Source organism: Ptychodera flava, chromosome 9, assembly GCF_041260155.1.
Source record: "Ptychodera flava strain L36383 chromosome 9, AS_Pfla_20210202, whole genome shotgun sequence".
Classification (NCBI taxonomy): Eukaryota; Metazoa; Hemichordata; class Enteropneusta; family Ptychoderidae; genus Ptychodera; species Ptychodera flava.
Window position 1 is genome coordinate 2,800,616 of NC_091936.1, and position 8,213 is coordinate 2,808,828.

The 8,213-nt window shown below is 37.6% G+C and overlaps 1 protein-coding gene across 2 annotated transcripts in view; it reads right to left on the reverse strand.

The window, feature by feature from the left end:
- LOC139139753 (solute carrier family 23 member 1-like) overlaps window positions 1–8,213 on the reverse strand; it is a 54,964-nt gene extending 46,751 nt beyond the window's left edge. Inside the window, exon 1 of one of the 2 annotated variants that reach the window (XM_070708647.1) lies at window positions 7,726–8,213. The gene's annotated coding sequence lies outside the window, so the exon portion shown is untranslated. Of the gene's footprint in view, window positions 1–3,618; window positions 3,761–7,725 lie in introns of those variants that run through there. The other variant, XM_070708643.1, reaches the window with a different exon arrangement.

Consider the following 8,213-nt stretch of genomic DNA (forward strand, 5'->3'; position numbering starts at 1 on the left):
TTAAGCTTAAGTCTTTCACTTTCGAGACGCATATGACCTTAATACATAACATTTAATGATCATATTCATAACTTCTAGATGAATGATGCTTGTAGTACCCTGTAGTTCATCGAGGAAGAATATTTTTCACATAACGACAAAATGACATAATAGCTGATAGCTAGCCAATAGCTAGTTAGGAGTGGTTGAAAACGACTGAAAACGACTGATACCTTGTTTGAATGGCTGAGTAGCAAAAGTGGCAGTTTGTACAGGCTGTAACATGACTTCGACTATATAGCATGACATATGAGGAAGTGTGTCACAAAGGTGTGAGAGTCTTGCTGGATGTTTGCATTCTCGCGAGCCAGAGCATAATTTCCACTCCGCTGACCTACGCAAAAAGCTTAACCATGTTAACGGGTAGAGCTAAGCTAAATTTGTAAATTGTTACAAATTGTCTGTAGCAAATCAATCATGTTTCGGCTGTTCTCATGGTTTTACGAACGACTAAGTTAATCTAAATGTTGTTAAACTACTGGAATAGGTTTGGGAAGTTGTTTGTAATTTTGTTATAGTAGCTATACAGATTAGTTCTAGTTGGGTAAAATTCAAAGAGATAGTATAATTACTGATGAAACAAAGGCAGGGGAATGAGCGGCTGTTGGTTTACACAGAGAACCCTACTGAGAAAGAAAACTATTATGTGTATGTATCGGCTACAAATCAGACAGAAAGTATGGTTATAAAAGCAAGATTAGAAACAACTTTCCAAGCCCATTCCAGTAGTGCAGCAACATTTAGATCAAGTTAGTCGTTCGTGCCGCAACAAAAGTTATACAGGCAAGTCGTGGGTATACTTTGCTTCGCATATAAATGTGATTATCACAAAATATTTTTTAACAAAGTAATCTGACCAGCTACAAAACGGAAGACCTGTTTTCCCTGGGGACTGATTTTGGCTCTAGCACACCAATACCGCAATAACCGACAGCCAACATCGCAAATTTCGCACACATATTGGATACGTCGACCGATATAAGTAACTGCGTATTAGTGATTAACCAAAGAATATTAATGATTTATTCATAAAATTGACGATTTTTCATGTTATTGAAAATCTCCATCGGGTGTATTTGAAAAAGGTAAGCATATCAGTGATTAATATGCCGGAACCTAATATAAATATATGAGTGAACTCTGGGAAGGCCAAGAAAAATAAAAAGTTTGTTTCTCGTCCTAGACATATTGCAAAAATGATGCGGTGACGCAGTTGTTTTTTTTTTTATTCTCAGTTTTTTTATTCTTCAACCAACAAGAACGGGCATAAAAAACGTGAAAACGACATAGGAATGCACGCAGAGATAAATGCACAGCAGTGTTGCTTTAGTATTTTTGTATAGCAGCAGTTCTTCGGTTTGACTTTTAGTGCAGCAATGCACAATTTTGTCAGCTTAATATAACAAAGACATATGTGTACAGTTCTGAATGGAATGTTAGTGTCAGTTATTTTGTTTACGGTTCTGTTTTATACAGCACTGTGTTATGCACTATCGTCGCGTATTTTTTCGGGTTTATAAAACTTTATTTCCTTACGACCAGGAAAAAAATTATTGACGTGGCGGGTTTGAATTGTGACGCGCGCGAGGATGAGAAACAAACTTTTTTTTTTCTTGGGTTAAGCGGTTTTTTTTCTATCAGCACCATAATATGTACTACTACTCAATAATTTTGCGATGTCTTCGTAGTCCTACTTCAAATAAAATTTGACTTGACGTGAATCATGACAGAAAGGATAAAAAGGAAAGACAAACAATAGTTGTCTACAAAATCTGTTGATGTGGCTTGCCTAAAGGAGTAACTTGCAAAATTAATGAATTTTGATTATAAGGAATTCAATTGAACAATGAGTCCAGATTAACCTGTAAAATCAGTCCCAGAATGAGAGTTACATTGTAAAGACTTATTGTCATTTTGATAAACTGAAGTTGTAAGTAACGAAATTTTATAATCGGTCATGTTGAAAACTTTTTTCCAAGTCCAATTTGTTGACTTGATGAATTGTCAGTTGATTGGAATCTTTACTCTTTGACATGACTAGGTCAGTGGTTGATTTGATACGTCATCGGTTGATTTGATACGTCATCGGTTGATTTGATACGTCATCGGTTGATTTGATACGTTATTGTTCACTTAGCTACATTATGGGTTGATTTGATACACTATCTCTCTATTTATCTATCCGTCGATCGACCAATTTATCCATCTATCTATATATATATATATATATATATATATATATATATATATATATATATATATATATGTGTGTGTGTGTGTGTGTGTGTGTGTGTGTGTGTGTGTGTGTTTATATTTATATCTATAGATCTATTAAACATTCTATTAGTCGAGCAATCGATCAATTCATTCAATCATTCAATCGACAGAAAGATCGATCAATTGATAGATCAATCAAAATATTTTTCCTGTTAAAAGTCTATAGCTATTTCATATGTCTGACATGTCCCTGTACCAAATAGAACAGATTTCGTACAAAGCATTGCATTTTTTATCATGTCTAGCTAAAAAATCAGTAGAATTCGAGATTTACTGTAATTTGCAATGTTAAACTATGGGGTACGGGGTAGCTTTTGGTCATATTTCACAAAAACCGTAGAATATATTGCATAGTACAATATGTCATCTTAAAGAAGAATAAATTGACTTTCTAATGATACCAAACAAGTGAGGTTATGTTGAAAAATAAGTTCAGCAGATGACTTACGAGAAGACAGATTTGACGAAAATGCATGTGGGTTGAAAAATCGTGATTTTGCGGTACCCTTCAAAACATGACCATAACAGCTATTGCATATTTTTTCTTTTAAATTTCCATTTCATATTCTAGGGACCCCAAGGCTTCTGAAAAATACAGGTTTGTTATCCCGTGGGGGTGCACGTAGACCCCCTCTAGCCCTCGGCCTACTAGTTTTCCGATTGTCGAGTCCTATTTACAATGTAACAAATAAATATGACGCAACTTAGGAATGCCAACACAAATAGTGAAGACTGCTAGGACCGCTAGTTCGAAAATTATTGGCAGGAAAGTTGAAAGTGATATACGAACCCAAAATAGGAGTTTACTCAAAAATGTGAGTTCAAAAGATGAAAATGCGATACACGAATCCAAAATGGGAGTTCGAATTTTGGCCTTGATTTACGCGCCATAGGCGACTCTGCGTACAATTGGCCATGTACACCTGTAAAATGCATTAACTCTTGGCCACGGGAGGTTTTTGGTACATGGCCAGGTGTGTTCTCGGCGGTACTAGCTATAGCTTCTACTGAAGCCCTTCAAAGTGCTATGATGACCATCGAATAAAACTGACGACGTGCTTTCGAGATAATAATACAAGTTTGTCTCCTTACTTCCGAAGGAAAGGTATGACGGGGTAGAGGTGACTTAGGACGATTGGTCGAAACTGTCAGGGGTCGACGTGACCAGAGGCCGTCTACGACTATGCGGGTGCACGTAGAGTAGACTCGGACGTGGATGAAGGTGTCTCTTTACTTAAATGTCGAGCCTACCGTTCTTGATATACTGGAAGGTCTCCATGAGAAAATGTAACTGTAACTCACCTTGTAAAAGGATAACTGCGAGAAAACTAAGTGGCGCAAAGACGGCAGTGAGGCTGTCACCACCAAAGTGTATGCTCGATTGACCCAGTTACTTTGGTCTCTACGAAGAGGACCTCATGGCGTTAGGGAGCCGTCATTATTTATGGCCTGGGAGTCGGAGGAATTTGAGGGTAGTCACTCAAAAAATTAAAAACTTTAAGGGGGTGGCTCAAAATGTGGAGAGGAAGAAGGGAGGTTACTTTATTTTTTGTGCGAAATAAATTGAAACATCTCTCAGATTGCACCTTTGCACACATCAATTTCTCAACATTTTCGATGCCCCCCTCTCGAGCTCTCCCCCTTGGGGTGGTCTAAAGTGTTACTAGAGAGAGACAAATTGAAAATACCTCTCAGATTGCACCAGATTGCACCATTGCAAACTTCAATTTCTAAAAGTTTTCACAGGATCTAGGATAAAACTGAACTGTTGTGAATTCATGATTTATTATCACAGAAACATCTATTTTAATTGACTTCAATAATCTTTTCAACATTTACTGTATTCAGGCTTTTCATTAGAAGCTGGCAGCTGGAGAAATGACACGAGAAGGTCACAGATTTTCCATTCCTGCATTTTCTTTTGTCTTCAATCTCTGGCAAACTGAGCACTGTATTTCACAAGTTGTATTGTTATTGTTCGGTTGTTGAATATTGTGATTCAAACGCTGATCATGTAAAAAATATGATAAATATTAGTGTTCAATGTCATTTTCAAAACGTTTTACCGAGGGCAAAATAATTTGAAACACCTCTCAGATTGCACAATTACACACATCAATTTCTCACAATTTTCGATCCCCCTCTCGTGCTCTCCCTCTTGGGATGATCTAACAGTTTTACTTAGTAAAATACAAATTAAAACACCTCTGAGATCCCTTGCGCGCATCAATTTCTCAAAATTTTCCATCCAAGATAGGGGACAGCCTCCTCCGACACTTTCCCCCTCAGCCTCTTGCGTGTTCTCCCCTGTACTTTCAAATTCTGCCCTGTCAGATATCCTAGTGCAAACCCTGTCATGATACCCATCAAGCAATAAACTATAATAATAATAATAATAATGATAATAATAATAATAATAATATTAAAGTGCATTTGTAATGCGCCTAAACTATATGGTTGGATACTGGTTATAGCGCGAGTTTTTATATCTGTATTTTGTTGTGACTTTGAATTTCATTTTGATGGTTTCACCTTTTTCAACTGTCATGAGAGAACGGATGATAATCTAGCATATGGTACATCAGGATTTGAAAGGTCTTTACTATTGCTTTATTTTGTAAATTTTACAAATACATGGATTGGTATTTAATCCGGTCAGTCAAAATTTCTGAATTAGAGAGGGGGCTACTACAAATTCGATCATGGTTGGCAGGGGGGATTACTCGAAATTTCGGAGTTTCTGATGAAATTTCTCCGACCCCCCCCCAGGCCGTAAATAATGATGGCTCCCTTACATGAAAAAGTCAAGCGTTCACTCAACAACAGAGCGGCAGATATTTACATATAGATCGATGTCATGCAGAAAGGAGTTCTCGCAGCACTAAGAAGATATGCTAATATCAAAACTAGGAATGGCCAAAGTGTGTAATCCTGGCAGTTCCGTCGACTACGGACTGTACCATTGAAGCCAACTTTCATCCGACGCTTCAAACGTAATTGTGTGTTTCTTCAATATTTATGTAGGACTGTACTTAACCCTGAATGTTCTCCGTCAAAGCGTGTGAAGGGCATGCAACTATAAGCAAACCTGCAGAAATACAATCACTGAGTTGAATTCTTACATTTGCATAATCAATCTCAATCTGTTGTATTATTGTCCGGCACCCTCCACAAAGATGTTGCTGTACTTTGCTATAGCTACACAGTCACCTGTGGTCTATTCCGCTCTGCGTCTATGCGCCCCATTGACGTGTGTACATTTACCTGAAAAGAACCGTTTCTTCTTAGGCATATATGTACACACGTCTATGGGGCGCATAGACGCAGAGCGGAATAGACCACAGGTGACTGTGATAGCTACTTTCGATTCAGACACAGTCTCGTGTGGTTCCGATGCGCGGCGGCAACATACCTCACAGCGGCTGCCGTGTATCGAACCACGTGCGACTCTGGATTCAGGCAATCGTCAGGCGCCGCAAACAGAAAATTTGAATAGAGGTGTGTAATACTCGCAGATATTGCACGCAGATATATCAAAATGTCATTCTTTTATATGGTGAAAACTGTTGACAACTGCCCCTCACTACGTTTTTTTCCAATATTCCTTCCCGCTTGTTCCCCGGGCCAATGGGAAAAAATGGTCAAAAATACATTAAAAAGCGATTAATTGAATGATTTTTATACTCGATAGTAGGTAAAACATTGCCATTGACGACGGGAAGACAAACTAATAATAGAAAAGACGGACGAAAATATTTGCAAGGTTCAACGAAAAGAAATAAAGCCCTTATTGATCACCTCTGTGTGCATTTGTTCATTCAGTAAGCTTACGTTGTCTCTATATGTTGTCTTAATTGAATATGTGTTCGTAAATTTTAGTAGATTTGGATTAATGTAGTTGTATGCCACTACCGCAATGCTAATTTCCCATATAAGGATAACAAATATTAATTGATTGATTAATTGAATGAATAAAAAATGAATGAATAAATAAATAAATAAATAGATAAATAAATGACAAGCCCTGATACCAGTTCGAAGTTGCTAATGCTTTAACTTCTACTTCGATTCACACAAAAAAACACGGATGGAGTACAACGTTCCAGACCAATAGATTTGATAAACTTTGATTTCTTAAGTTTGTGTATTTGATAATGTTCAGCACTTGGAGTGTATGTTCCATACGGTGGGTTCTGCATTGTCATGAAATCTGCGATGTTTTCACATTTCATTAAAAAGATCTCAATCTCATTTCGTTGCGTAGTTGATCTGTTACTGATACTAATAGGATGTGGAAGAGAAACTTCACAACTCGAGCCAGACAAGTATGACATAGCGAGCAATCAAATTTACCGGGACAAATTTTGGCAAATGTCATGGTGTAGTACTTGATCAATTTTGTAAGCGCCTTCGTTTATTGATAGCCTAATTTCACGTACTTGTACAGTATCATTTGCATAGTTCACCCGGTTGCTTGTTTTGGGTGAAACTTCTGTTATTACAGTAAGTATAAACAATTCGTCAATCTCCTAAAACATGATGGTTACTCTGTAAGCTGGAGTAACCGTGCCTAAAATAACAAAGAAAATGACGTCTAGTGTTTTACTATTCGTATTTTCTATTCTAAGCTTTTCATACAATAAACTGGTATTTATTTTTTAGATAAAGATCTTTATTTGTTCAAGAAATGCAGATTGTACCTGTACGTACTAAATGCCTATCTCCTCTTGAATTCAGTTATAAATCAGTGTTTTTCCTTTATCTTGTCACTGATGTATCAGCAAGTACATCGATATACATGTTGTCAGATGTTTTGTATTATTCATAAGCATCTGCGATTAATGGTGTTGATTGCGAGCCATAGAAGTCAGCCTGGTGTGAACTTGTTAGAAATATGAGCAAATTTTTTAGTTTACGAATGTGACCTTATTAGTATGTTGCACAAGTATGGACATTATCAGCAAGGAGATGTCTCGAGGTACTTTGAGCCACTGTATGTACATGTTAGTCAGTCATTTGTTATGCGCGAGTATTGTATAATAATATCATTTTGCGTTTAGATGCCGTACGATACAAATTACTAGTACATGTACATGTATTTTCATCTACAATAAGCTGCTTATTGCAGCTGACTCGAAATCCAAAAATGTATGGACAAAACCAGCTCACTTGCACTCAGAATTGATTCATTTTTCTCAAAGCTAAATGAAACTTAACACGTTTGCCATAGAATGTGTTCCATGGTGACAAATGAATGTTGCGCGGCCCGGGGGGGGGGGGGTTCAAATTCGCCGTAGATTCAGCCAGATTCACATACGACTTCTTCACCGACAAATTAACCAAGAGCATTTACGGGTCTGCTCATGCACAGCACAGACCACAAACAGACTTTGATAATCAGTCACTTACCGCTCCAAGCAAGTTTGCAGGTTGAAGTGTTTCGAAATTCTCGGTGTCAAACGGACGAGAAGTTGACTTCAGTGGTCAAATGAGTCAGCTGCCCAGGATCTTTGAAATGATGACGTCGAATTAGATTTTAAATCTTCGATCGAGTATTGCCTGCTCGATGTGGGTCAAATAAAACATGTAAATCAAACAGAAAAGCCCGGTGTACTTGCACTCAGCTTTCGCTGAAGAATTGTGTCAAAGTCGATCGAGGACCAGTTGTTGATCCTCTTCAAGTTCTTTCTGACATCCATGCACGTACAAGAATATATCTGTCCGCCTGAAGGGTATTTAGCCAGTGTCAGTAAGTTGCTCAATAATCAACATCAAAATTCATTGACTGAAAAACATTTAGCGAGTGTTTGGCTATTCGCCGAAATATGACGACATCTATCAGCGTTACACTGCCAATGTAGGGCTTACTGATGAAGATTTGTCCTGCCTAGAGAAAT